This window comes from Electrophorus electricus, chromosome 2 (genome assembly GCF_041902795.1).
Source record: "Electrophorus electricus isolate QZ-2024a chromosome 2, ASM4190279v1, whole genome shotgun sequence".
NCBI classification, from domain to species: Eukaryota; Metazoa; Chordata; class Actinopteri; order Gymnotiformes; family Gymnotidae; genus Electrophorus; species Electrophorus electricus.
The window spans coordinates 10,119,062-10,127,218 of NC_137498.1; positions in this window are offsets into that span (position 1 = coordinate 10,119,062).

Sequence of the window (8,157 nt, forward strand, 5' to 3'; positions counted from 1 at the left end):
ATATATATTAGAAACAGAAAGATAACCTGGGGCACAGGGTCTGTGAGTTTGTAGACAAAAACAAATGCATCTGATTTAATGTTTTATATATGAATCCAAAGGGAATTATGAAATAAAATTAATGTCATAACTCATAATTGGTAAACAGTACAACACCTGATCATGTCTTACATGTTACCTGACTCTTAAATATGTACATGTTTCAACTTGACTAGTGAAATTTTATTAGCACTTGAAACAAACTGATGTTATATAGACTGTCGTCTGAACATCTACAGCAAAAGACAGGACTGTCCAATTAAAGAGAAAGCTAAAATGACCTAAAATGTCTATAGACTATTAACTAAATGTCTATAATCAAGGACTACATTCTCCAAATAAAGTGAAAGCTGCACTATGTAGAATGTACATTGTCCACTACACTATCTGACAGAAACGTTGGCCTCACCATGAGACAGTGTCATCTTGAGGACTCACTGTGCCCTGGGCCTACATGGCACTGTGTTTATTGTGCCCTACGCCCTGGTGGAGTGATGTCTAGCATGCTCTGCCCTTGGGTGATGTGATGTTTAACATGCCCCAGGCTCTAGGTGGTGCTGTGTTTACCGTGCCTGGGCTCTGCTGCATCCCTCTGCTGCACAGTTCAGTGAACTGTACTGGTGTGGCCGTGTTTCCCTGCTCCACCTCCCGAGTCTGTGTCCATGACCACTGGGAGGCATGTCTTTGGTGGGGGGGACTGTAATGGTGCCCTCTGTCTGGCTACGGTGGCAGCTACCATGTGGCTTTTGTTTATATTGTGTCTTTTGTTTAAAGGATCTTTGTGTTTTGCTGTTGTGCCATGCCATGCACAGGTCGCGTGTGCTCCGTCTCAGTCACTGTGCCACCTGTGTCGTTATGTCTTTCTTTCTTTCCTTTTAAACCCCCTTTTTTAAGTGCTGCAACAGTTATTGTTACGTTGAGTTTCTTTCATTGTCTTCTGTGCCCATTCTTAGTTTCTCTTTGTTTGCTTTGTCTGACTCTTCAGACAGAAACTGACGCTTCCTCCCTTTTTCGTACATTCTTCACCTGTGAAAGAACACATGCATCTGTATTTATGGTTGTGGTACAACTCTGGAAATCAATCACAGCTCGGGCAGAAGATAATATTTCAATGCTTTATTTAAGTCCACTGTGCCCAGTGTTGACACAGCACAAACCTGTTCTCACTTTCCTGAACCCTTTATCCATCTGTCTGAGTTTTATAATTGCTAAACTTTGGTGTGTCTCTTGCTCTGAGAGGACAGAACACAAGAGCTGAATAACAGGAACCATGTGCGTGATTACAGCTGTCAAATGTGACGGAAAGAGTGAGTTGGCTGTCGTCCAGGAAAGGAGCACTTGAGGAACAGCAGGGGGGTCAGGGAAACCACAAGAGTGTAGAGGAACTAAAGAAAGTGTGTGTGACCATGGGCTCACTCAGAGGGCTCACTCTCCTTACAGTTACTCTGTAAGAGAGACTGAGTCCCTTATGCACAAAGGTATTATTAAGTAAAGCAAAGCCCTTCTGAGATAGTTCTGAAGTCCTAGACAGCCTGCCTGCTGCCCATGGTTCTGAAATTACAGAGTTAGTTTCAGCACCATAGACAAACACAAACGGAGCCATTTAGTAAATCTTAGTTCTTTTTTTGTTGAGGTTGCTGTTCAGTTTCCAGTTTTGTATGAAGGATTTACTAAAGATTGTGTGCTAAACATATATTCAGTGCTAACGTTTCTCTCAAGGTGTCTCTCTCAACATCTCAAAAAGTTTAAATCAATGTTACACAATTAACACAACTCAGAGTTCTTATTCTATATGTTACATTCTACATAAAATTCACCAGGTTGCCTTTACATTATGTGATGATGTCATTAGTTTGATGTTACATTATCAGTTATGATGTGTATGATGTCATATCCTGAGTTATCATTATTTTGATTCATATGGTTCCTCTTGCTAAAAAGGACACTCTGGGAGTAAAATTAGCTAATGTTACCTTAAACAAAAATCAAGAGAATGCCAGACTGATCCTTCCCAAAAAAAACTGTTGAAGCTAAAATTGTCCTAGGGAAATGTTCCTGTGGATTGGGGCTGTGAATTAAGGGGAAAAAAAGACAAATAGTGTGATTAATCTCCTTAGTACCTTCAGGATGCGAAAGAAAAAAAAACAAAAAATGATTCCTACTTACTGCTTAGTGTCATCAAGGAATGTTTTACAATGTAAGTAGATTTTCGAACAGTTAACTAAAAGGTTAAGTGTGTGACAGGAAGTTAATGTTTATAATTTCTCTTACATTATCTTAGGGGGAAATATAAACATGCTGTGACAATTTGTGTGTGCTTCAGTTAAGTAGTATTAAGGCACACCTCAAATTGACCATGTGCAGCTCATCTCCATCAGGTGGACCTCCACCAGGCAGACCTCATCTTCACCAGGTACACCATAACTCCACCAGGTAGAATTTAACTCCACCAGGTAGACATCAGCTCCCTCAGGCACTCATCAGCTCCACTGGGAGGTCTGTAATATGTAAATTAGAGTCACATCTAACATTAGCATTCCTGCTCGAATTCTTAATCAATCATTTCATACATGTCTCACTGAATCCTGTGGAACTGGAAAATGTACAAAACAGACATGGCAAGGAGACAAATGTAATGACACAAGCTTCCAGTTTGTTTGCTCTTCATGTATGCTGGCTGACCATGAAGGACTTTCCACAGAAGATGGTACCAACTCTCAGACCTCTTATTCTATCAGAGTTCACAAAACAGTTTATTCACCTCATGTACTGAACTTGTGCCAAACCAAATCTACTAAGTCAATAAAAAATCTCACAAGCTTAGGTCTGCTTGCCTGATCTTGTTAAGATAGCAGAAAAAGTACAAATACTCTTCAGCTAACTTTGGGATCAAATGAACACTGGACACAACATTTGAACATTTGACTCTTTGTATGTAGGTTAGCTAAGAACATGATCATAAGAAATCTCAGTAATACTGGCATGTAAGGCACTGAAGAGACAAGCTTCATAACCTTACCAATAGAATCATGTGCTAAATAAAACATATAAGGGGTTTAATTCCATGTGAGCTGGAACTGAACTGAAAATCAAACTTCACTGCGTGCACAATGCTGTTCTCCCTTTTAGAATAAAATTAACAACATATTTCAACAGCTCCACATCTAGTTGCTTTCTCTATTCATATTCGCCAGTCTTAGTTCTCTTTTCGCGTCAGGTGTTGTCTCGTTGCTTCGTTTCTGTTTAGGTTTCTTTTCTCGTTTTCATATACGATAGTATTGTGTGGTTTTCCTTTTAGTTCCGTTACCTGTGTTTGTCTCTTATCTTTAGTCTAGCTAAAGTAGCTGCTTCTGTGTGCTCCCCTTCCTTGTTTCTTCTTCCCTCGCTTGTCTTAGTTTTATGCTTCGTTGTTTTCCCGTTTGTCTTTCCTTAAATATTTATTTCCCTAATTTACGTAGTGTTCATCCTCACCCTGATTAGCCTGTTCTTCTTTTGTTTGTTCCTTGGTTTTGTCCTGTATTGTGTTCTCTTGGTGTTTATTAAACTTGTTCCTTTTCACTGTTCTGTCTATAGTTTCTTTTCTCCTGTTTTTGATTCCACTCACTCGCATGTCAGAGACGATGGTACTACGCACGTGTGTTCGCCCTCCACCTTCCTCGCGTTACGCACGTTTAGTCATATTTTAAAATCCAGAACTGTATTAAGGGCTTGATTAGAGGAGGGATGTGAGGAGATGCAGTAAAAAAAATACATGTGGACAACCAACCCTTTGTAAAAGATATCTCCCTTTCCACGCCATCTGAATTAATATTAATGTGATGTCATTTAAGATGTCTTACTATTGTCACTCCAATCTTATGTGTGATTGACACGCTAAGTTACGTTGGGCATATCAGGAATTCCTCGTGTCAAACGAGGTGGATCCGTAGAGTCTCGATCTTTCTCTTTACATTGGTGACTCAGTGGAGGGTTTGGTGCGTCATGCATCTGCCTTGCATGATTCTAGAAATGCAACAAGATCTATGCACTTTATTCAAGAAGAAAAACAATAACCAGCATTAAGCAGTGAAAGATGCTTGGAGTTAATAAAACAGAAAATCTTGTCTTAATATATAATTATATGCGTTTTTTCTTTGTAAAAGCAAATAAATGTTACACCATCAGCTCACACTACAGTAGGTCTGGGCATTTAAACCACATAAAGGCTCAGAAACAGAGTTTGCAGCTCATACTGATGGTAAATGATGACAGGAGAGCTAATGATACAGGCTTAAATTGAAATATGAGGTAAATAACTAAAATAAAAATGCATACACCTGAGACTGAAACGTGCTGTGTGGCCAAATGTGCGCTTTCAAAAAGCTTTCAAAACATGCTGCAATGGCGAGGAATCGTTCAAGCCATGTGAAGGTTCTCAGAGAGTTCAGTGGCACTGAGAATACAAAGAGCTCTGAAAGTACTAAGTACAAGTTCAAAGCTAATATGAAAATAAGACATAAATATTATATAGAATATCTCTGATCAATAGAACAGCATTTATGTACTCAGATTGTTTACATAGCTCACATAGTTTACATAACCTCTCAGGAATCAATACCAGAGCTAACGAGGCCACAGTACAGTGTTTTGGCATCAGCAATGTTAATTAAAGGATAAAAGCCCTGCAATGTTCCTGCTCTATTTGAAACAGCCCCTCAGTGGTTAATGTTTAAAGGACTGACCTCAGATTACACCAAACAGGGTATAAAATGAATGAACTGAATCCCAACAGTCTACTGCTGACAGGATGGGTATAGTAAGTACATGCACTGTAATATGACTGATATTCTGGAGATAAAAATAATTGTTTTCCTCAGATTTTGTTTGAACTAAATGACAAACACTTCAACAGTGATCTATTACATCTTTAAAAATGTAAAAACTGAATTAAAGACTAGACCCAGAAGAAGTAACCATACAAGATGTGACATATACACCTCTCTTTGTTATGAAAATCCATGCATTGACTATTTTCTAATGTAATAGTTGTGCTTAAATGAACCTGGATGTGTTACATTTTAAATTCGTGCTATGATTCTACAGCCTCCTCTATTTGATGAAACATCTGCCAATCATGCCGCTTTCCTAGAATTTAGGAATTTACATATTCATACGGCTAAAATAAGCCTCTTCCTTTCCATGATGTTCAAAAGTATTGGCGATCAAATCATTCTTATCGTTGTACGCGTTTCGCCAAACAGCGTCAAACCCATGTGCTATGCTATCTGCTAACAACACTGAAGCTCTGACAGTACACAGTACGCAGACCTTTAAACATTAAAGGCAAGACTAAATAAGGCAACCGAGGGGTCTACGTTTTCATCTAAGCCTCCTCTATTTAATGAAACATTTGCCAATCATGCCACTTTCCTAGAATTTAGGAATTTACATATTCATACGGCAATGTTACACGATGAACAATGTTCAAAAAGAGGGAATAAATCCCTTTATTTTAAACCTTTTGTGGACTAAAGGAAAACTCCAGATAATTAACACTAGGTATCTGAAATTGTATATATATAGCCCAGTGATCATTCAGGATTCAAATTGAAGTAGACACTTGGGACAAGACATCCATTTACATCCAGGAGAGAGAGATGGTGTTTACTACCCATCAAAATTATTTATTGCTAGATTTGATTGATTTATTTGACAGCTGTCAATCATCCCCCCCTCGTTTTAATCATCTTAAATGAATACGTACCACCCACTCTTTAATGTCTGCTCTGCTCTGCTGCCAGGTCAATAACTCTCTCTCACTCACTCACTCACTCACTCTCTCTCTCTCTCTCTCTCTCTCTCTCTCTCTCTCTCTCTCTCTCTCTCTCTCTCTCTCTCTCTCACACACACACAGACACCTCTACCCGACAGCTCTTCACATCTTATTTGCCAGATGTACTCAAACAGAGCAATAAGCAAACTTTTCAGAAAACATCACAAAGTTTTCATTTATTTATTTTTTCTCTGATCTCTAACCAATGTGCTTACTCTATAAGTTTTATCACACAAGGTTTTTGTCCATTATCACACATTATACGTTGTATTAGGACTCATAAATATGAGAGTATACTGCATGACTTAGATAGCAGGACAGCAGTTTTGCACCTGCACCAAACTGTACTAAACCATATATTTGCTTTGACCCAAACTAGATGATTGACTAAACTTGTCTTGGGATCGTGTGTTCTTTAATGATGGCAGAACCCACTGGAATATTACTTTAGAATCAAGTATAGTCTACAAGATGAATGACATGGGAAAATTGGAAAGTTGTCAGGGTTAAACCAAAGTATCTACTCATTGCATTTGTGTATCTCATATGTAGAAGTGTCTAATCCTGGTACGACGTGTCACTGCTGACTAAACACATTTGATAACAGCTTTAGGAATTGAGCAGGAAAAATATGGAATATTTTCAATAATTAGTTAGAATTCTTTATCCGACCACTCACATGATGAGGGAGGCGCTCTTAAATCAGCCTCCCAGTCAAAGAGACTCAACTCCTGATCCCCGTCATCCGAGTCATCTTAGAAAAGAAAACTGATCCAATTATTCTAGTATAAATGTGATTAATAAACATGCTTTTAAAAATATACTTACGTGGAGATGGTGGCCTACAGGTTAGTGTGGTTGAACAGCGTGAATAGGCCTAGAATTATTTAGATGTATGTTATAAGCCACAGTGACCTCTGTATACGTTGCTGTACACATTGCCGGTTGTACAAGGTGAAATATTTGTGAGCTCCGCCAGAGGGCTCGATGAATAGTAGATGAAAGTAGCGACGTGCAGTAGGAGGACTTTCATTTGTGGCCACGCCTGCACACACCTGTACTTCGTTTTGTCTGTGTGTATTTAAACTCACGTCAGGGTGTGCAGTGTCGTTGGTCATTGTAGATGTAATGTCTAAATGTAACGTGTTTGTTAGATGTATCCTTGTGTATTGTGTTCGTTTAACGTCAGTGGGTTCTTGTTCATGTTTATCGTTTGTAATACGTGAGTGCCACTGTCGTTTATGTTATTAAATGTTTGTCCCTGTCGAGGAAATCTGTGCATCCTGCCTTGCGCCCTGCGGCACTCGGGCCGACACACGTTACACTTAACTTTATTATATATCTCTAGGATTAGGTAAAACCATGCATATTAAAAGTGATATGTTTTAAACCATTTTATTCTTAGATTTAGTGCTTAGATTTTTACCAAGGCCCAATCTCCTCTCATTTCCCCCCCCCCCCCCCCCCCCCCCTACCCCTTGTTTTAAGGTGTTATCTTGCCCCTTGGGATTGAGTTACAAAGGCTAGTGGTTGAAATCTTCCCCCTTGCTTCTGCATCCATTTTATCAATTATTCAGAAGGGATTCTGAGAAATTTCTCCTAACACTCAATTTGGAGTGTGACTCTGAAAACCCTCTGTAAGGCCATTAAGCCCTAAAACCTCACCCTAGCCCTCTATCAGACACCCAACCCCTCTTCATGAACACTGCATATGGAGGGCCAGGGCTAAGTGGTAGGGTCAAGGGGTGAAATGTAATTGGGCCCAAGTGAAGGTGTATGAGGCACAGGAACATGATAAATAATGATGTTTCTGGGGGCCACAATGACTGGATTTAGAACCTCTGTCCTAGCTGAGCTATTTTTAAAAAGAAAAACACGTGGTCTGAGCGAGTTATTAGTTGTGGTTTTGGTTCTTGTGGTTTTTTGGTTCTTGTAGTTTTAACCAGCAGTTTTTAGTATTAAGTGTAAGCAGATTTTGTCCACCAGTAGACTGGCTGTGTTACATGGCTGCTTTAACGGCAAGTTGTCAACAAGGAGGCTTTTTCAGCCTTCAGGTGGTTTCTCAATCCTCCTCTTTCTTCCCCCACAGACACCCCCACACTGAAACCACAACATGCATGTCTGGTTAACAGACACCAGGGGCCCTGTGGGCTCTGTGAAACTACACAATGAAAAAACAGACCTCAGGTGTTCTCAGGACTCACAAGACACTAAATTACTGTAGTGACATCCTTGTGGACTTCAGTGAAGTACTGCTGAGAGAGTTCTGGACTGATCTCTGGAGTCAGTGTGTGTCCACAGTGGTA